At 42.1% G+C, this 20,749-nt stretch overlaps 1 protein-coding gene and 2 long non-coding RNA genes across 6 annotated transcripts in view; 2 read left to right on the top strand and 1 right to left on the bottom strand.

Annotated features, from left to right (window-relative positions):
- LOC124099823 (uncharacterized) overlaps positions 1 to 1,236 on the bottom strand; it is an 83,074-nt gene extending 81,838 nt beyond the window's left edge. The window contains exons 1-2 of one of the 3 annotated variants that reach the window (XR_006854105.2): positions 946 to 1,236; positions 534 to 645 (exon numbers count right to left, since the gene is read on the bottom strand). This is a non-coding gene — a long non-coding RNA (uncharacterized LOC124099823). The remainder of the gene's footprint in view (positions 1 to 533; positions 646 to 945) is intronic. The other 2 variants (XR_009227869.1, XR_006854106.2) reach the window with 2 other exon arrangements.
- Positions 1 to 20,749, top strand: part of Mkln1 (muskelin 1) — a 327,297-nt gene that overhangs the window by 89,638 nt on the left and 216,910 nt on the right. The window lies entirely within an intron of this gene.
- Positions 1,418 to 14,099, top strand: LOC124099824 (uncharacterized). Its single transcript, XR_006854108.2, has 3 exons — positions 1,418 to 1,699; positions 4,984 to 5,087; positions 13,908 to 14,099. It is a non-coding gene; the product is annotated as an uncharacterized LOC124099824 (long non-coding RNA).

Genomic DNA, 20,749 nt, shown 5'->3' with positions numbered 1-20,749 from the left:
GGTGTCTCTCCCTGCCCAGTGTCCTCCACAGCAGGACAAAGGCCACGTAGTTCTGTAGTTCTAGGAGCCAGTTCAGCAAACAAAGGCACTTCTCTCCTCAGGGCACAAAGGGGAAGAATTTCAAATATTTGTGATTTAATATTTGTCTCGATCACACCAACTAGGCTTTGCTTCTCAATTATGCTTATCTGAGCTCTTTGGCATTTAAATTTCCTAAAGATAGATCCTGTTCCTACTTCCCAAAACAGAATAGAATTGTGATGGCCTTTGTAAGAAAAAGGAAAAAGAAAAAAAAAGTGGAAGGAAATCTGTAAAATGAAATCATTATGAGGCCAACGTACAAATGGCTTGTGGGCTCTGGTTGCAGCCCAGCGCAGGAGGAAGGGTGAGGTAATTAGCATGCATTTCACAGTTCTGCAGTTTGTCAGTTGGTTCCTTCCCTTCACGGGCTCTGTCTGAGTCTCTTGGTTTTTATTTTTTATTTTTTCACTTGGCCAAAAATAGAGAGACAAAAAAAGTTTTCTTGTACTTACTTAGGCTTTTCTACTTTTTTTCCTGGTATGTTTGGTTTCCTCTCGCCATGATCCTTCCTTCTTCCTGCCACCTGCCGGCTTCTCTGCTCCTCCTCCCCTTCTCTGACGTCTTCTGTGGGATGCACACTGTTGAGCCACCACGGCCAGCAGACATCCCAGGAGCCCCATGGGAGGTTCTCGGAGCGCTATTCCTTAGGTTCTGGAACCCTGGCTTGGTGCAGGGTATCCATGGGGGACAGCTGTGTGCAGCGTTTGGCGATATACAGGCAGGGAGATGGCGAGGGTCTGAGGGACTTGGATGGAGGGATTCCCATTTTCTGGTCCACACACTGGACACAGCTTCTCCTTCTGGCTGGGCCTTGGTCTGGGTGTGCACATTGTTAGAAATCAGAATGAAGCCAAGGTGCCTTACCTTTTGCTGCAGGAGAAAGTTGTCCGGATGCCTTTCTTCTGCCTTCTCATGCTGGAATGATGGGAGGGTACGCACAGAGCCCACCAAAGACTTTGTCAATTAAGAAACAACCAGTGTCCAGGCGTGGAGATTTGATTATATGACTTTTTAAACATTCCACTTACGTATCTCTCATTATGTGACAGACACTGTTTTAAATATTAACTCAATCCTTTAAATATTAACTTATTTAATCCTTACAACCACTCTGTGACTTGGGATCTACTATTGTCTGAATTTTTATGGATGAAGAAACTCAGGCCCAGAAAGATTAAATGATTTGCTCATGATCACAGAGCTAATCTCTCACAGCCTGGCTCCTGCATCCACTCTTTTAACCTACTACTCTTTGCTACTGGTTTATGTACAGTTCCCCAGCATTCCCTTGGAGATTCCATGCCTGATTTTACAAAATCTCTCTCCCCAGGTATAACACTTTCTGCTGGGTGTTGGGCAATGTGCACATCCCTCTGAAATGTCCACGTGGCTCCTCGGATGTCCGCTGGCTGTCACAGGTTCACAGGCATCTGTTCTGTAGGAGACCTCAGTATCTGACTTTCTTTCTCTTCCAGAATCAGGGCATAAGGAAGCAATTTCTACCCATACAGACTTTAAGACATAAAATTGCAGCACATCACAAACTCTTCATCCTTGTATGAAGTGCCCTGCCTCCACACAAACAAGGATACGATCTTGGGATCTGTCACCAATCAGGGTGAGTTTGCAAGGAGTCTTCCAGGCCCTTGGGAACAGGGTCATGAATTTTTTAGATGGTTGGCTGGAGTGGCTCAGAGCTGGAGGACAGACCTTCCGGTGAGTGTAGCAAACTGGTCTGGAGAGAAGCCCGTGACCTTGGCCTCCTTGCCCTGGGATTCCAGGTGGGGACCTGAACATCCCAGGGTGCTTCCCTAGTCCTCTGACCTTCCTTAGGTCCCTCCTGTGTGCTGGTTTCCCTGGTGAGAACTGGGCGAGCCGAGAAGGATTTACAGAAAGGCAGGGTGACTTGTCTTTCTGCTGTGAACCTCTGACTTGTGTTTGGGCCTCACTGTTATACACAGAGATATGTCTCCAGCTCTTCCATGCCTCCTGCCAGCTTCCTGCTGGTAGTTCCCAAGGCCTTCTCCGCCCCCAGAATGCTTTTCCTAGATCCTCTTCCCACAGGGCCCCAAAGCTAAGCTGCCTGGAAGTAGTGGGAAGTGAATTCCTGCTAAAACATCTGAATTCTCTGCACATTGCATTTTTATCTTCCTGGGGACATCAAAACTGAAAAGTTTAAGAGTAGGAGTGGAATGTCAGGTTCCCTGCCGTGAGAGGGATTTCGGGGTCTGCTGTCTTAGTACATAATATCAGAGACCAGGTAGTTTATGATCACGATTTTTAGAGGCTGGAAGTCCAAGATCAAGGCACTGGCAGATCTGGTGTCTGATGAGGGCCTCTTTCTGGTTCATAGAGAGCCATCTTCTCACTGTGTCCTCACATGGTCAAAGGACAAAAGCAGCATTCTGGGTTTTTGCTGTTGGTGGTAGATTTTTTTTTTTTTTTTGGTACTGGGGATTGAACCTAGCAGTGCTTTTATCACTGAACCACATTCCCAGAACATTTAATTTTTTATTTTGAGACAGGGTCTCACTAAGTTGCTGAAGTTGGCCTCAAACTTGTGCTCTTCCTGTCTCAGCCTCTTGAGTCACTAGGATTACAGGCATGAGTCACCACACCCAGCTTCTGGGGCTTCTTTCATAAAGATACTAATCCTATTCATGAGGACTCTGGCCTCATGACCTAATCACTTCCCCAGATCCTACTCCTAATGTTATCACTTTAGTAATTAAGTTTTCAACATACAAATCTGGGGGGAACGCATTCTGTCTATAGCAGCTGTTGTCCAGTAGACCTTCCTATGTGTGGACATGCATCTGAAATTGGCCCTGGTGTCAGGGCCAGGCCCACAGGTGTCCTCAAGTCCAGAATTAAAACCTTTACTTTAGAGCCACAGTGCTCCCCCTGTCCCCTGCCCCCACCACCAGTTTGTAGGACTCATTAAATCTAGGACCCAGATCCCGGTAGGCGTGGGGTTCAGTTTAGGCAACTGGAGTAGAGGCCTTTGTCCAGTGGGGTATTTCCTCTGACGTCACTGGGCTGATCGTCAAGGCTCCAAGGTGGGTCTCTGCCAGGAAAACCTGAACTGAAGAGGAGGAGATTTGGCCTTCGGGGAAGAGGGCCTGTGTCCTGGCAGGCCGGACGTGCCTGCCCCGGGCTGGCTTCTTTTTGCTGCTGATTCTCTGGGTTAGTGCACTTTTGACCCAAGAGGAGGGAAAAAAGGGAACAAACAGTGGAACTGTGACTGTCAGATGTTGCGGGAGGGACTTTTGAACCGGTGGGATGGTGACGGCCATCAGAGGCTGCCGTCTTCCCTGGCCCGTCCCCCTTCCCACCTCCTGCCCTCACCTCTGTCCTCCCTACTCTACTTCTGAACGCCAGCTGCCTGGGCGACACCTTTTGCTTCCCAAGCCTCCTTTGTTGTTTTTCCTTGATCCCTTTCTCAAAAATATTCTCCTCTCTTTCCATCCGCTCAGTGCCAGACTCCTGGCATCTGACTTGCCGGCTTGCGCAGGCTGCCATCTCTCTCTCTGGCTCACCACGGTTTTATAATTGCCTCTGGTTAAAGTTTAAATAGATGGGTTTCAGCCCAAGAGAAAAATGTAAACAAGCCCTCTCTGCAGTCTTTCAGAACTGCTGGCCTCCAGTGCTTCTGGATTCTGTGCTAGGGGATTCGTCCTGCTCCTCCCTAACCCCGGGAGCTGAGACAGGCCGCTGGCCTTTCAGAGCCACGAAGGCCTCTCTGAAGCCATCAAGCTATTGAGAGACTTTTAGATGGCCTGGCACTGTTCCTTTTAACTCAATCAAGCCAGCAGGATCCGGTTCCCATTCTAGCCAGGGTATCTGGTGTGATCAGGTGAAACAGGGTAGCAGTCCTCATGGGCCGGCTTCTAGATAGGAAGGAAGTGACAGGGATTGTCATTTCCCTGCTGGAATTTTTTTCTCTGGGGGAGGATGGGGTTGGATTTGCTGCCCTGGGGTTTTGGCGGTTGAGATGGTCTCAGGAGTCATTAGAATGGGGCCATGTGGAGCCATCACAGCAGGGAGAGGTAGGCCAGGGTTGAGCTCCTGTGTTCAGGCACAGATCCCCTTCTTTGCTGTGATTTCTCAGAAGTAAGCAGGCCTTCTTTGTCTTTTTAATTTTATTTTAATTGTTGGGAGTTTTTATTTGTTTGAGTCTTGATTAAGAATATTGATTTTCTGGGGCTGGGGTTGTGGCTCAGTGGTAGAGCACTTGCCTTGCATGTGTGACGCACTGGGTTTGATTCTCAGCACCGCATATAAATAAATGAATAAAATAAAGATCCGTCAACAACTAAACAAAAAAAAAAGAATATTGATTTTCTATCTTTTTCTGCTTTGTGTACTTTGTGTACTTATGATCTGGTGTCAGATGGATTCAGCAATAACTTGGAATGTTTTAGTCACGAATTTGATTGAATGATTACCTTCCCCTACTCAAAAACCTTCAGTGTGTCCCTGTCTTCAGTTCAGGGTCTTAGGCCTGGTTCTGTCTTCACCTTGCACCATGCCAGTCCTGATGAACTCAGGTGACCTCTTCCTCCCTACTCCTGTGACCCATTCCCTCACTCTGCAGTGTCCTAACCCTCTGCCCCACCCCTGCCCTGCTTAGCATCTGCTCAGAAACATCTTCCTGTGTTCTGTGGGGTCCCCTACCCTCCCTCAACAACCAAGGCCAAGCATCCTCCCTTTAGTTCTCCAACAGCCACGCCCACCCCCTTTCCTGTAACCCTATTTCGTTGTCTGATTTTCAGCCTGTTCCATCAGCCTTGCACTTGATACTTAGCTCTTTGGTTGTAGGATGATTTTGTTTTTCTATCCCCATAGTCATGTGTGACCCACTGGTCAGTGCTCAATAACTATTTAATCTTTGTTTTTCAGCCTCTCTGAAAAGATGTCAAAATTTTTAAAACAGAGGAACCAAAAGGAGTGAAGGAAGGATTGGGGAGTCATTAGATTTGGGTTCAAACCGAAGTTCTGCTGAGGTTAGTACTAGGACTGCTTCCCGGTCACCACCCTTTCCCACCTTCACTTTCTTTGCAGGTAAAACGAACACAATAAGCTGATTTCTATGGGTTTTTGTGCAAATTAAAACGACATCTTTCAAGTAAAGAACCTAACACAGTTCCATCTCGTCCTTATCCTCTCCTGATTTCAAAACAATTTGAATCTTATCAACCAATTTAAAAGACAGGTGCCACGTTCTCCCATTACTCACACAGCCCTCCTTGATGGAAGCATTTCTTCTCATTCACACTTGCAAGTTTGTGAAAGGCTATTTTTTGGGGGGTGTCATTGGACTTATTTATTGTTCATTAGAAGTTCTCTCAATGAGGCTGGGGTTGTGGTTCAGTGGTAGAGTGCTTGCCTAGCATGCATGAGGCACTGGGTTCAATCCCTGGTATCGCATAAAAATAACCAAATTAAAAAAGGCATTGTGTCCATCTACAACTAAAAAAAATATATATTTAAAAAAAAGAAGAAAATGGGCTGGGGTTGTGGCTCAGTGGTAGAGCGCTTGCCTTGCACGTGTGAGGCCCTGGGTTTGATCCTCAGCACCACATAAAAAATAAATAAATAAAAATAAAGATACTGTGTTCATCTACAACTAAAAAAAATTTAAAGAAAAAGAAGGAGGAGGAGGAGGAGGAGGAGGAGGAGGAGGAGGAGGAGGAGAAGAAGAAGAAGAAGAAGAAGAAGAAGAAGAAGAAGAAGAAGAAGAAGAAGAAGAAGAAGAAGCTGTTCTCTCAGTGGTAGGGGTGAAGGTGAGGCAGCTGGTGTTCTCTACTGAGTTAATGTCACATGTCATCCATGGCGTAATGTCACCTCTTCACTGCCAATCTTAACTGGAAAGAGAGGAAGATATGCCAGGGAGGACCCCTTTTCTTTCCCCCTCCATCAAAAGTCGGTAGCCATCTCCCCCATGGAAGGAGAGTGTGGATGCCCACCAGGTGCCAGGTGCTAAAATGAAAGATGAATCAGCCAAGGCCCCAGCATTTTGAAGTTTTCAGTCCAACGTGCTTGCTGCAGGTTGACATGGGGCAACTCATCTAATTAAACCAGGATTATAGGGGTGCAGAGGAGGAGATAGCACTGCAGGAAAATCTTGAGAGAGAGGATGACCTGGACTGAATCTTGAAATATCAGTACACGAATGTGCCCAGTCAGGACGAAGCCTTTCACTCAGAGGAGCCCAATCCTTGATCCTTCCCCTCTGATCCCTACGTGCAGCCTCCAGCACTGGGCTCTGCCATCTTTGACTTCAGCTGTGCAGCCAGCTTCTCCTTGCTCCAAGGGCCATGATAGCTTCCTTAGAAGCAGCATTTTTAGTGTCAGAGAAGTGACACTGGGAGCCCGCTGCTGCTTTTGTTGCCAGGGCTAGAGAACAGCTGGAGTGGTTTGCGCTCCCTGGGGGAGGCTGGACAAGCCAGGCTGTGTGCGTGTGTGACTTGTGCGTGGTGTTTGTGTGAGTTGAGAGCGCGTGGGTGTGTGTCCTTGTGGATGGGCGGCTAGATGTTTACGTGTAGGTGTTGCCACCGAAAACAGAAGTGGAGATTCTGAAAACAAAGTGGCAGCTCAGGACCTCACGGGCAGGAAAGGGGGAGGTTGAAACAGCCCCGACCAAAACAAAAACAGAGGAGGAAGTTGCATCAGAAGAGGAAGAATGCCAATGTCATGCTGAAGAGCCACAAATGTCACAAAATAAAAATAAAATGTGCTATTCCTATTTTACCTAGGCAAATACTGTTACACTGTTTTCCTCTTTACAGTGTAATAAGATTACCGAAATAATATTTTGTGCAGCAAAAGTGAAGAACAACCAGAGAGAGCCACCCACAAACAAAAATTGCTCTATTTTTTAAAAAAATTACATACATCATATTTTATTTATTTGGTTCAGTGATTGATTATAACTTTGCTCTCTACCTGCATTTAAAGTTTCTTTTTCCTCCAGCACTTAAAAATATTAAAAACCAGTTATGAAACTGAATTATTGAAGAACATTTCAAAGGTCTCCTTACTATTAGCACAAACTGAGAAATTCTAATAAAGGTGTTCGAATAATAGCGAAGTGACTGAAGATATCAAAGCAAGAAATAGAGATCCCAGGGATGTTATTTACTTTTTTTCGTTTCAGTTAAAGTAGAAATGCTAGTCCCTTTACTGAAAAAATTAGAAGGATAGTTTTCCTTTTGATTAGGTTCTCATAACTACACACATTTTAAAAAAAATATAGGACTGGTTTTAGATGTAGGGGTTCTATTTTTTTTTTAATTTTTTTAGTTGTAGTTGGACACAATATCTTTGTTTTATTTATTTATTTTTATGTGGTGCTGAGGATTGAACCCAGGGCCTCGCACATACTAGGTGAATACTCTACCGCTGAGCCCCAGCCCCAGCCCCAAGATGTGAGGGTTTTATAAAAAGGTGATGTAATTCTGGGATGAACTTTGCATCTGGGGCTCAGCTAAGCCTTTTGAATCTATTTCTTTATAATTATAGTCAAGGTTATTGGCTTTCTATCACTTTTCTAGAATTGTAATGGCATCAAATGATTAACTGAGCTGCCAATTTTGCCAATAGTTAAATGTATATTGAATTTTTGGCAGTGGACTGGGCAAATTTCATGTGCTCTGGCTAAAGTAATTCTCAACTGAATAAAGTTTTACCACATATACTAGTTGACTAGCAAATGAAGAAAGAAGCTTAGGGTGAGGGATCAATCAGACAAAGACAAGCAGCCAGAAATGGGGAAATGGAACAACCAAGTATGCCTTTTGCTCTGTGTATATACAATGGGTGCTCCGTATATAATGTGGAGGGGGGCTGGAGTTGTAGCTCAGTGGTAGAGTGCTTGCCTTGCACACATGAGGCACTGGGTTTGATCCTCAGCACCACATAAAACAAAAAATAAGTAAAATAAAGGTTTTGTGTCCATGTTCAACTAAAAAAATTTTTTAAATAATGTGGAAGGAAGAAATGGATGGAATGTGTGAAGGAATAAGTATAATGAAAGCAGCTTGAATGCCTAATTCAAAATGAGGTTCAGATTTGGCTTCATGATAGGGTTATAGCATATTTTCCCTTTGATTTTCAGAAGTTGTGAGACTCTTTAAAAAAGAAAATATCAATAAAATTAGTTGGGTAAAAAATTAAAATATATTCAAAACTAAGTTTTTAATTTTTAAAGTTTATTTATGTATACAAACTTTATATATATGGTTATATATAAATTTAAAAAATATATATTTATATATATTAATTTATAAATATATATATATTTTCAGTGTTACCTTAGGAACAAAAAATCATTAGGGGACTGAGGATGTAACACTTGCCTAACATGTCCAAGGCCCTGGGCTCAATCCCCAGCATCACACATCACACACGTGTGCACAGACACACACATCCACAAATTGGGAAAAAATAGGTTTATTCATAAAATTATTAAATGTTTAGGGTTATAATCTATTCAAATAATAAAAATCCACTAATTTGAAATGACCTTTTTCTTCTTAAAACTAATTACTACTGGGGCTACAAGCTGCTGTATTTTATAACAAATGTCATTTGGCTTTTGCAACTGAGAGGAAACCAGTAAAAAATTGGAGAAGAAATCATAAACATCATAATAAAAACAAACAGAAGCAGTAAGTTTTATTTTTTATGGATCCACTACCTTCCATATAGCATTTATTTTCAGAAAATACATAGAAATAAACATTTATTTTTAGAAAATAATTCAAAGGAGTGGGCAGGGAAGAGGGAGAGAAATAGACCAAACCCATGGGCTGCAACATTTTTTCAAACAATATTTTTGTTTAAGGAGTCAAAGTTCCCACATTCGCCCGTTTCTCTGCTTTCTGAACTTCCACATCTCTAGGGGCCCTCCACCTGGACATACAGTTGGCTTTCTGGGTCCACAGTCCAGCATCCTTGGATTCAACCAACCATTCCATTTCAACCATTCGAAGTCTTTGATTTAAAAAAAAAATTGCATCTGTCCTGAACATATACACTTTTTTTCTTGTCATTATTTCCCAAACAATATAGTCTAGCACCTATTTATACAGCATTTACATTGCTGAGATATTTTAAGTAATCTAAGGTCGACTTGAAGCATACAGGAAGATTTGCATAGGATATATGCAAATACTATGTCATTTTATATAAGGAACTGGAGCATTCTTAGATTTTGTTATCCCAAGGGGGTCCCGAAACCAATCTCCTATGGGTATGGAGGGAAGACGGTATTTCCTGACTTGGAATTTGCCAAAAATCTAAAACATTGCTCCAGAGGAATTACGCAAACTCCCTGGCCCAGCTTGTGTTCTCTTCTGATGGTGTTCTCAAGGAATGGGCAGGAGGAAAGACAAGGTGTGAACTACGAGATGTTACATTCTGTTTAACGTCGTGGATCTGTAGCTCTTTCTGTCAATGAGTGGCAGGCCATTCTTAAATTCTGCTCTTCTGCACTGAAGGATCTTAGCCTCTCTGCCCCTGGAGAGCCAAGGAACTTTGCTCTTTGCCCAAAATACCTTTCTCACCCGAAGCAGTTTCCCCTCCTCTGAGAAATGCTGTCGTGTCAGGCTGCACTGCCCTTGAACCAGACAACTTTCTCTGCGTGTCTTTATCTGTCTAAATAAAGCTAACCTACATTTGCTGTCTAATTCATTTGGATGCTTGCTGATGCTATTTAAAGCATCCCTCAAGGCCCAGAGGAAAACAAGATGCATTATCTCCAGTTGGGAACCTTTAGGTTTGCTGGTCATTTAAGGAATTCAAGAATCTTAAGAATTCATTCAGTCTGCACTGGTGCTGATGCAAAGGACAAAGGAACTCTGGATTTTTATTCTAGACAGCTTTCTTTGACTCGTGCATGCCTAGGATCATTTCACAGAGAGGTAGTTACGAAGTCAGTCTCTGTGTGTCTGTCTGTCTGCTCCTCAGGCTTCATGAAATCAACTTTCTGAAGATTTATTGCTCATTAGAATATATTTTTCATTCTAGACTCTGATGATCGGTTAGTCCACTGTGTGAGCTTACTTATCTCGGGGAACAAATGTGAAAATTCAAAAGCTGCTGTCACCTTCATAAAGAGCCTTTTGATGAGTTTTTGACTTGTTTCCACCCCTCCCTCTCCAGATACCATATGTCCTTTCATTAGAGAACCCTGACACTTCTACATTCCAGAAAAGAAAAGGAAATTCTACAGGGAACGGAGCAGAACACTGGTGTTGTAAATAGGACTCCACTGTGAATTCATGTACGACTGAGAGTTCAGAGAGGTTTCAGATCTGTTGTTTGTTTTTCCAGATCTGGCATTTCTGTGGGTCTGTTGGCTTGCTGGTACAATGGGGTTGTTTTAACCATTAGTGCCCCGCTGCTACCTTAAGCATAAGCTTATTATCAGCATCCACTTGTTCAGCCAGGATTCTGTGACGTCCATTGCAGTGGGTGAGTCAGAAGCCACAAGCTAACAGGTCTATATTCCTTCCCACTGTCACCTAGGAAACCATCGCATCATCCACAGGAAATGCAGGCCCCGATGGGGGGTGTGCCCGGATCGGGTTATAAAGCTGGCAAAGAGTTTTTTCAAAGGAGGTCAAATAATAACATGCAGAATCTTGGTCTAAGGTGGGAGGTGAACCCAGCCTCTGTGGCATGGATTGAGAGCTGTGGGGCAGAAATAGCAGGAGAAATTAATCAGCGCAAAGCACATAAGATGTCTGCTTTATAAGAAAGTGATCACGGGCAAGAGACATACAGAAATGATTTGATTCCCCCAGGAAGCAGTATTTATTTACCCGATGGCTGAGGGTATTTGGGGAATGTGCGGTTGTACAGTGTGCGAAATGAGATGAAGAAATTGACAACACATCAAACCAGGCTTTTCTGTTGAATGAAATGCATGTCTCTGTTTCATGGTCATTATCCCTTAGCTTAAGAAGGTGCTAGGCAGTACCTTGGAGAAAAGCACACAGCGCCCACTGTTTTGTTCTTGTTTGCTGGTGCTGTGCCTGATTTTTTCTTTCTTTGGCTGCTACAGTCCTTGGTCTGTATATCCCAGTTCACTGCACAATATTCAGATACCTGTGGATAAGCTTAGTGCAGCTGAGAAAAATTACCTGTACCATTTCATGTTGTTCGACAAGCTTGATGTTTCTGGGAAGCTTTACATTCCCATTGCTGCTATGAGTCATTCTACGTCAAAAGATGTGCACCCCCAGGTGTTTTGAGGAGAGAGGAGAGATAGAAAGCTTGATCACAAGCTCAGGGAGATTTAACAGGTGATATGGCCGCCTTAAGAGATTGAGCTGCTTTGACTGAAGGATGGTGTCCAAGAGAGGCAATGGGTTCCAATACCAGCTGGTCAGGTGCCCGACAAGAGTACATCCATCCTGAGTACCCATTGAAGGAAGAGCAATGACAATCCTGAGTGTGTTCAGAGGAGGGCAAAGATGGTGATGACAGTTCTAGAAACTGTAACCTTAGGACAATTAAAGAGCATTAGTCTACTTACCCTGAAGGCCAGAGGATCTGTCATGGAAGAGATGGGAATGGGTATCCTCAAATAGTTGAAGTGCTGTCTCAAAGAGGGTTCAGACTTATTTTGTGTGCCCACAAAGAGTGATCATAAATTGTTACAAGTTAAAGGGTGGTGGAGTTTAGCTCCATATAACTAATTTTCTAATCATTTAAGCTGATCAAAGTGTATTAAACTGACTAATACAACAGTAACATAATTTTGTACCTTTGGAGTTGTTCCAATATTCCTTTATTCATCCAAAAGCATTCATTGAGTACCTGCCATATGCCAGACATGTTAGGTACTAAAGATACAAAGATGACTAACATAGTCACTTCCTCCAAAGGAATCACAGTCCAGTAGAGGTTCTGTGATCATTTAATATGCAGGGATTGTGTTTTAGTACATTTTATGTTACTATAACAAAGTACCCAATGCTGGGTAAAGGAAAGAGGTTTAAATACCCTCACAGTTCTGGAGGTCCCAGAGGATGGTACCAGTCTCTGCTTGCCTCTGGCAATCGCATTACACCCCAACATGGCAGATGGCATCATGGTGGAAGTGTGAATGAGAGAGAGATAGAACACATGGCCAGACAGGAAGCAAGAGACAGAGAGTTGAGACAGTCAAACTTGCTTTATAAAAACCCATTCTCAGAAGAACTAATCCATTCCACGAGACCAGCGTTGTTATTCTGTTTAGTACCCTACGTTCCTCATTTCCTTCTAATAGGTCCAACCTTTTAAAGGTTCTACCACCTCAACAGGAAAATTCACATAATATTCAAAGCACATCAGACAGGATGAGCAGTAATGTAGAATGTTGTGGAAGAGATTCACGCTTTCATGCCTTGCACAGAAGATTAGATGAAGGCACTTTGAGATTGCTGTCTGTGTTAATGAAGGCAATACTAGCTGCTATAACAACCCCACAATGTCTTCTGGCTCATGAAACATGATAGGAAGCTTTTTTTTCCTCACCATATACACCCAAAATGGTTATTTCTGATGGTGGGTGTCTTGCTTCTAAATGGTAATTCAAGGACAGGACCCAGTTCTTTCCAATTGGTGATTCTGTCATCTTCAACTTGCAGCTTATGGGGGACATTCTAGGCATTGGCATTTTGCTGATAGATGGGAGAGAACATGGAGGATCTGGGGGATTTGGTTATGAGTTGGACCTAGAAATGATGCTCAGATACTCTGCTCCCATTCTATCCAATGGAATTTAGCTGCATGTCCACACCTAACCAGGAGGCAGGCGTGAAAGGCAATCTGGGGGGTGTAGCTCAGTGGCAGGGCACTTGACCAGCAGGTGCAAGGGCCTGGGTTCAATCTCCAGCATTGGAGGGGAAAAAACACAAACCCCTCAACTGGTCGAGCTGTTTTGCCAGAAAAGAGCAGAAACTGGTTTCAATGTCTGGTGGCAGAACCAAGATAAGGAATTTGGGTTGGGGGGGGGGGTGCTGAAGAGATGGGCAGGGTGCTCCATTTATTTATTTTAAGATTTTATTTTTATTTATTTATTTTCTTTTTTGACTAATAAAATATGTATTTATGGCATACAACATGCTTTGATATATACATGCACTGGGAAATGGTTAAATCATGTTAATCAACGTATTCATTGCCTCACATAGTTATTTTAAAAAACATTTTTGTGGTAGATGGACAGAATGTTTTTATTTTATTTATTTGTATGCGGTGCTAAGGATCAAACCCAGTGCCTCACACATGCTAGGTAAGTGCCCTACCACTGAGCTATAGGCCCAGCCCAGTTATCATTTTTTGTTGTGAGACAAAAATTTTTTTAAAATTTCTTGTTTAATGCCAGTATCATCATGTCCCATGTTTACAGTAAATGTCTTCCTATTGAAGGTCTCTACTCAGATATATTATTATTACTTACGGTTGTTGTTGTTCAGTGGTGCTAGGAATCAAACTCAGGGTCTTGCACATATGAGGCAAGTGTTCTACCACTGAGCTATACCCCAACCCTCAAGGTATAATGTTAGGCTCAAAAAAAAAAGCAAGGTAGAGCACAAAGCAGAGTATGCTACTTTGTGTATGAAAATGAAAGCAATAATACTATTTGCATTTGTTTTCATATATGATGAAACACTGGAAAAGTGAAAGAAACCACAGAGACCCGGATAAAGGCAGAGGGAGGATGGAGACATCAGTGGGAATGAGAGTTTATGTATTCCTTTAAATACTCATTTATTACTTATTTATAAAAATATATAATTTAAAAAACCAATTTTATTCTATTGCAGGAAAATGTTTCACTGACTGACCTCTTTTTGCGTTCAAATGAAGAAAAGTCAACAATAAAATTTCTTGGGAATGTAAGCAGGACATAACTTTTGAGCCTGAGGTATAAATAATGATGAATTCTGTGTCTTTCTTGTTATACTATACCCGACGAATTAGAGTTTTTGAAATAAAATAAAAGAATATTAATGCAACAGCTTGGTTTTATGTGAAATCATCTAAAAGTCTAGAATGCTTTCATATTCAACATCTTTGTTTATTTTCATAACATTCCTGAGTTAGTCAGTTTTCTGTTACTATAATAAAATACTTGAGATAATTAATTTATGAAGAGAAAGGGTTTATTTGGACTCACAGTTTTGGAGATTCTGGTCCATGATTGGCTAGCCCTTTGTCTTTGGGTCTCTGGCAAAGCTGCATAACATGGTGGAGAAGGAGCTGGGGTCCCACAGTTTCCTTTGAGGGTCCACCTCCAATAACCTAAGAACCTCTCACTAGGCCCTACCTCTCAGAGATTCTACCACTTCCAGATGATATCACTCTGGGGACCAAGCCTTTAATACATAGATTTTTATTTTTTGCTACATTATAGCAATTTATAATAACTATTAATGTTCAAATTAATATCTTGTTTTGTAGGATTCTGTTAGAACCAAGAGTAGGAGTTCAATTGTCTACAAATTCATGTTAGAATTATAGGCCAATACTTTTTAATTCTGAGTAGACTGATCATTGGAAGTATGTGATAAATATCTTTTATGTTTCACAACATTTTGAACCCAGGGGCATTCAACCAATGAGCTACATCCTCAACCCTTTTTATTTTTTTATTTTGAGACAAGGTCTCTCTAGGTTGCTTAGGACCTTGCTAAGTTGCTGAGGCTGGCTTTGAACTTGCAATCCTTCTGCCTCAGCCTCCTGAGCTGCTGGCAATATAGGCATGTGCCCCCACACCCTACAGCCAGGTGAATTAATTGCAACTGGTATGACCTTAAATTTAGAGATGCAAAAACAATGGTGGCCACTATCAATAAAGTAAAAAACCTTATGAAGCTTGCAACTGTGGCTCAGTGGTGGAGCACTTGCTTAGCACGTGTGAGGCCCTGGGTTCTATCTTCAGCACCACATGGAAAGGTAAATAAATAAATTACAAAAAAGAGGCTGGGGATATGGCTCAGTGGTTGAATGACCCTGAGTTCAATTTCTAGTACCCAAAAGGGGGAAAAAAAATACACACACACACACACATACATACATACACATACATATCAGGGCTGAGGTTGTGGCTCAGCGGTAGAGCACTTGCCTAACACATGTGAGGCACTGGGTTCAATCCTCAGCACCAGATAAAATATATAAATAAATAATAAATAAATAAATATTATATATATATATATATAATATATATATAGTTACGTCCATATACAACTAAAAATTTTTTTTAAAAAATATATTTTAAAAAATCAAATGAAGGGCTGTGGTTGTGGCTCAGTGGCAAAGTGCTTGCCTCACACATGTGAGTCACTGGGTTTGATCCTCAGCACCACATAAAAATAAATAAACAAAATAAAGTTATTTTTAAAAAATAATGAAAAGATGGGGGGAAGCAGAACTCTCAATATGTAAAGCACTATTACAAATCACCATTGCCATTTTTGTTGTTGTTGTTGTTGTAGTTGGACACACACCTTTATTTTATTTATTTATTTTTACGTGGTGCTGAGGATTGAACCCAGTGCCTCACACGTGCTAGGCCAGTGCTCTACCACTGAGCTATATCCCCAGCCTGACCAAATTTTTTTTTTTTTGGGTGGTGGTGCTGGGGATTGAACCCAGGACCTGTGCATGGAGGCAAGCCCTCTACCAACTGAGCTATGTCCCCAGCCCCTGGCCAATTTTTTAATAGAAATGTTTTCAATAAAAAAAATGGCAACAGACATAAATGAAATTTATAGGAAAAGATCTAAGTAACAATCAAATTTATAAACTTTAGAATTATTTGTTTCTTCTCAAAAAATGAAGAGATATAGTAGACAGTAACTGGTATCAACAACAATTGGTGGCAATAGGAATATTAGTATTTTTTCTGGTAGAAATATTAGTTACCAAAACCTTTCCACAGGTAAATTTGAGAACATAGTATAAAGTTAAACATGTTTACATACTATAACCTGTAACTTCACTCTACTGATTTATCCTAATAAAATATTAAGAGGGGGGCTGGGGTTGTGGCTTAGGGGTAGAGCGCTCGTCTAGCACCTGTGGGGCCCTAGGTTCGATCCTCAGAACCACATAAAAATAAACAAATAAAATAAAAGTTAAGAGGAAAAAAAATCCTTAAAATACAAGGAAAAAAATATTCAGGGGAACATAACAATTTATGACAAATGATATTAATACCAGCATCCTTATGAGATAAGCAGAAGATGGATCAGGTGACATACAGAAATGGGATACAGAGTCGCCATTAAGAATTTATGTTAGCTGGGCACAGTGGGGGCACGCCTGTAATCCCAGCAGCTTGGGAGGCTTGAGACAGGAGGACTGTGAGTTCAAAGCCAGCCTCAGCAATTTAGTGAGGCCCTAAGCAACTCAGTGAGACCCTGTCTCTAAATAAAATACAAAAAAGGGCTGGGGATGTGATTCAGTGTTTAAAAGCCCCCGAGTTCAATCCCTGGTACAAAACAAAACAAAATAAAACAAAAAAAAAAAAACTTATGTTACAGAACCAGCTAAAAACTAAAGGAAAATCTGACTACCCAATGTTCAGTGAAAAGGCATGATTTTTTAAAAATACAGTGAATTCTGTTAGTACATAAACTAAGACACATTGGTCCTTCAGAGCTTTAAAACTAGGCAGAGTTCTCTCCTTCTTGCTGATATCCACTCTCCTGGGCTACTTTATTCAAACTAGACTAGTTCATACAGACATTGAAAATCAGAAAAAGCAGCACTTGGTGAGTTTTGCCAAATGTCAAAGAATTCCGCCGGATGCGGTGGTGCTCGCCTATAATCCCAACAGTTTGGGAGGCTGAGGCAGGAGGATAGCAGGTTCAAAGCCAGCCTGGGCAACCTAGTGAGACCCTGTCTCAATATAAAAAGTAAAAAGGAATGGTGGCGTAGCTCAGTGATAAAGTGCTTACTTAATGCGTGTGAGGCCTGGGTTCAACCCCCAGCACTGCAAAAGGAGAAAGCAAAACAAAACAAAAAACTCCTTAGCAACTCCAATGAGGGAATTTAATTTTGTGTAGAGGGAATTTAATTTTGTGTAATCTAACAGGTCTTTTTTTGTTGCTGTTGTTCTTTTTAGTTATAGATGACAGTAGAATCTATTTTGATACGTTTATATACGAGGAATATATTTTATCCTATTTAGGATCCCAGTCTTGTAGATGTACACAATGTTGAGATTCACTGTGCTGTATTCATAAATGTACATAGAAAAGTTATGTCAGATTCATTTCACTGTTTTTTCCTATTCCTATTTCTGGCCTTCCCTTCATTCCCCTTTGTCTAATCCACTGAACTTCTATCATCCCCCCACCCTTATTGTGAGTTAACATCCACATATCAGAGAAAACATTTGACCTTTGGTTTTTTGGAATTGCCTTATTTCACTTAGCATGATTGTCTCCAGTTACATTCATTTACCAGCAAATGTCATAAAAGTCATTCTTCTTTATGGATGAGTAATAGTCCATTGTGTACATATACCATAATTTTTTATCCAATCATCTGTTGATGGTCATCTGGGTTGGTTTCATAGCTTAGCTATTGTGGAACAATCCCTGGCATTCAGCAAAGATTTCAGAATGAGTATTTGCAGTATACCTGGATTTTAAATGCTTGCATATAATTTTAGCCCTTATCTGAATAATTATTTGGATCATAGGCATTCAATGTTGTTGACAATTCTCTAATCACACATACAAACTAGTTTCTATATCTTGGATGACGTTTCCTCATCTCTTGCAAACTGATGTTCAATGTTGCATGACCTAGACAAAGTTTTTCACATACTTTGAGTCTCTCTTTGATTTTCAGGATCACTCCTGTGGGTTGGGGGTGTAGCTCCGTGGTAGAGCGCTTGCCTAGCATGTAAGAGGCACTGATTTGATCCCTAACATTGCAAAGAACACAGAAAGAATAACTCCTGCTCATTTGTACCCACGTGTAGCCTCAGGGTACACATTCGTGCCACATTCATGTTGATCTCTTTATTATCATCATAATCATAAGCCTCTTCCCGATAGCATATGCAACATTCTCATTGCTTTTGCAATGATCAGGCCTATTGGGCTTTATTAATGTTATGAAACACCTAGCACTGAGTACAGCAAACCTGCTGGTAGCAGAAAACTAGTTAGCGGAGACTAAAACCACCATGACCAACCACTGTTGTCACTGGTTGGGAGCAGGTGAAGAGGAACTACTTCTGCTTTTAGAGCTAAGTATTTTTCATCTCCACAAAAGTTCACAGGTTGACAAGCTGCCAAAGAACCTGTGCCTTTCCCAGGCATGGTACCACTCTAGTGAAGTGCACTAGAGACAATAACCATCAAATTACATAGAAATAGGTAATCAACCAAAATAATTTTTAGGTAGCTGATTTGATTCACATTGACTGAATTAGACTGAGACCATGGGTTTGATTTTTGGGGGGTTATTTAGCACATAGAGAAAACCCAGGTATTCTCTACCTATATCTTGCCATCTTGCAAATACATGCTCTCCAGAAGGCCTATCTACAGTGTGTAGAGGATGATCATATTATTTCTTTTATTTTTTTCTTTTTCTTATTTGGTGCCTGGGATTGTAACTAGGGTCTGTAAGACTAGAAAAACGCCGCACCACATGACACAGATTACCAAAGAGTTTTCCCACTTTATTACAAAAGGCTGTGTGTTTATATAGGTCTAAGGAGAGGTCGCAGGGCTGAGGTAGATAACAGGTCGCCCGTTTATTGGCAAGCTCTTCCATATGTCAGTTCCGGAGCCCAAGAAGTTAATTCTAATTGGGGCTAAGGCTTCCCACCAGCAGGGTTTGAACATTGGCTCCAGGGGGAAGTTTTCGAGCCAGTGAAAGAAACAAAGAGGAGAAGGAGGGTCGTTAGACGCCATGCTGGGGTTTTTCTCTGGGATGCGGCTGCCTTTATGTTTTCCCAACAGGGTCGCTTAACCGTAAAACCACACCCCCAGCCCTTTCTTGTATTTTATTTAGAGACAAGGTCTCACTGAGGTGCTTAGGCCCTCACTGTGGCTGAGGCTTTGAACTGTAATCCTCCTGCCTCAGCCTCCTGAGCTTCTGGGATTACAGATGTGTGCCAGCACCTTGTCTGGTCATATCTTTTCAATGTGGTCCATACAGGGCAATGCTGTCACCAGCCTTGATAACAGTACGTAACCTGGCATCTCCAAATTCAGAATCTCAATTAGCCATTAACTAGAGAGAAGATACCTCGGTCGTATGTTTAAAAATTTTTAAGGTATATTTCTAATCATAGGTTGGATCAAATGGAAAATACTAATGAAATGGAAAATACTAATGAAAATCAAGAGGCTCACTTTCCTAGTTGAAAGTATTACAAAATTAAACGTTGGTACCTGCTTCCCCTCTATTCTCCAAGGACCTGATGACAATTAATTCCTATTGAGTCCGTATTCTGTGATTTGCCAGAGAGCAGGTCAGTGTCACTGGAGAACGTGACGCGTTTCTCAAAGCACAGAAGGCTATAGATTATAACTCGGCTTCTGGCTTCAAATGTAATTTTCTCCCTCAGTTTTCAGGACCCACCCCTCCCTCCAGCACCGGAGCGGCAGGCAGTTCTCTAAATAACACCATGTCCCTGGCCGCCTAGCTCCCATTTGAAGGGTTCAGCGGGGCTCCTTTGAGGTCTGTCCCCCACCACCCTCCCTCTCCCAGGCGTCTCGGTCTGAGTCTGAGTCAGCCTGTGAGTCACCTCACTCATTAGCAGAACTCAAAATGCCTCTTCATCCTCTAGATCCCTTTTGTCTCCCTTCTTCTAACTGGTTTCCTGGCAGCCTAGGGTCTGGGGACAGACAACCTTGAAGCCAGAGGCTGGACTGCTCCTAGGCTGGGCTGCTCAGCAAGGAGGTTGGCAGACGGCAAGTGGAATAAGAACAATGACAATGTTGCTCACGGTCGCCTCGGGAGGACTGGAGTGGCCAGATTTGGCATCTCTGCCTGTGTCAGTTTATAGGACAGCACAGGGGTCCTTGGATCTTGGTCCCATCTCTTCTCTTCTGACCCTTTCTCTCCCCACCTCTCCTGTCCCCGCACACCCTCCTCAGGGGTCAGAAGGTGAAAACTTGGAGGCTCCACTCTCTGGGGGAAGTGCCGGGGAAGAGGAAACTCCCACCTTTTCAGGTCTCTTGTTTTCATTTCTGCTCACTTGATTTTACATTCTTTTTGTGAAAGATGAACTGGAAAGGTCGAAAGAGAGGAGTTATGTCCTGTTGGTGCCTCCTGGGCACACCGAGAAGCCCAGTGAAATGATACTAATGAGAAACTCTAAATTCACTGTAGCCACATCGGTACCAATGCACTGTTATTAATTCATTAATCTTACTTAGAGCCTTTGTAAAATGGGTGACGCTTTACACAGCTGACTACAACAGTTGCATTAAATCTGATGATTTAGCTTTGAAAGGGACCCCAGAGACCATCCTGTCCACCTTTCACTCAATGAGTCAACATTTACTGGGCACCTTTGAGGAGCAAACCCTAAGCCAGATACCATAGGGCAATACTTCTGCCTGTCGCTGTCACTGTGTGCACATATCACCTGGGAAACCTGCTAAGATGCAGATTCTGATTCAGGAAC

Source organism: Marmota monax, unplaced genomic scaffold (assembly GCF_021218885.2).
Source record: "Marmota monax isolate L192 unplaced genomic scaffold, Marmota_monax_Labrador192_F-V1.1 WCK01_AAM20220418_F8-fsc00131, whole genome shotgun sequence".
In the NCBI taxonomy this organism is placed as follows: Eukaryota; Metazoa; Chordata; class Mammalia; order Rodentia; family Sciuridae; genus Marmota; species Marmota monax.
Note: the sequence above shows the minus strand (reverse complement) of the source record. Positions and strands in the feature narration are given on the sequence as shown.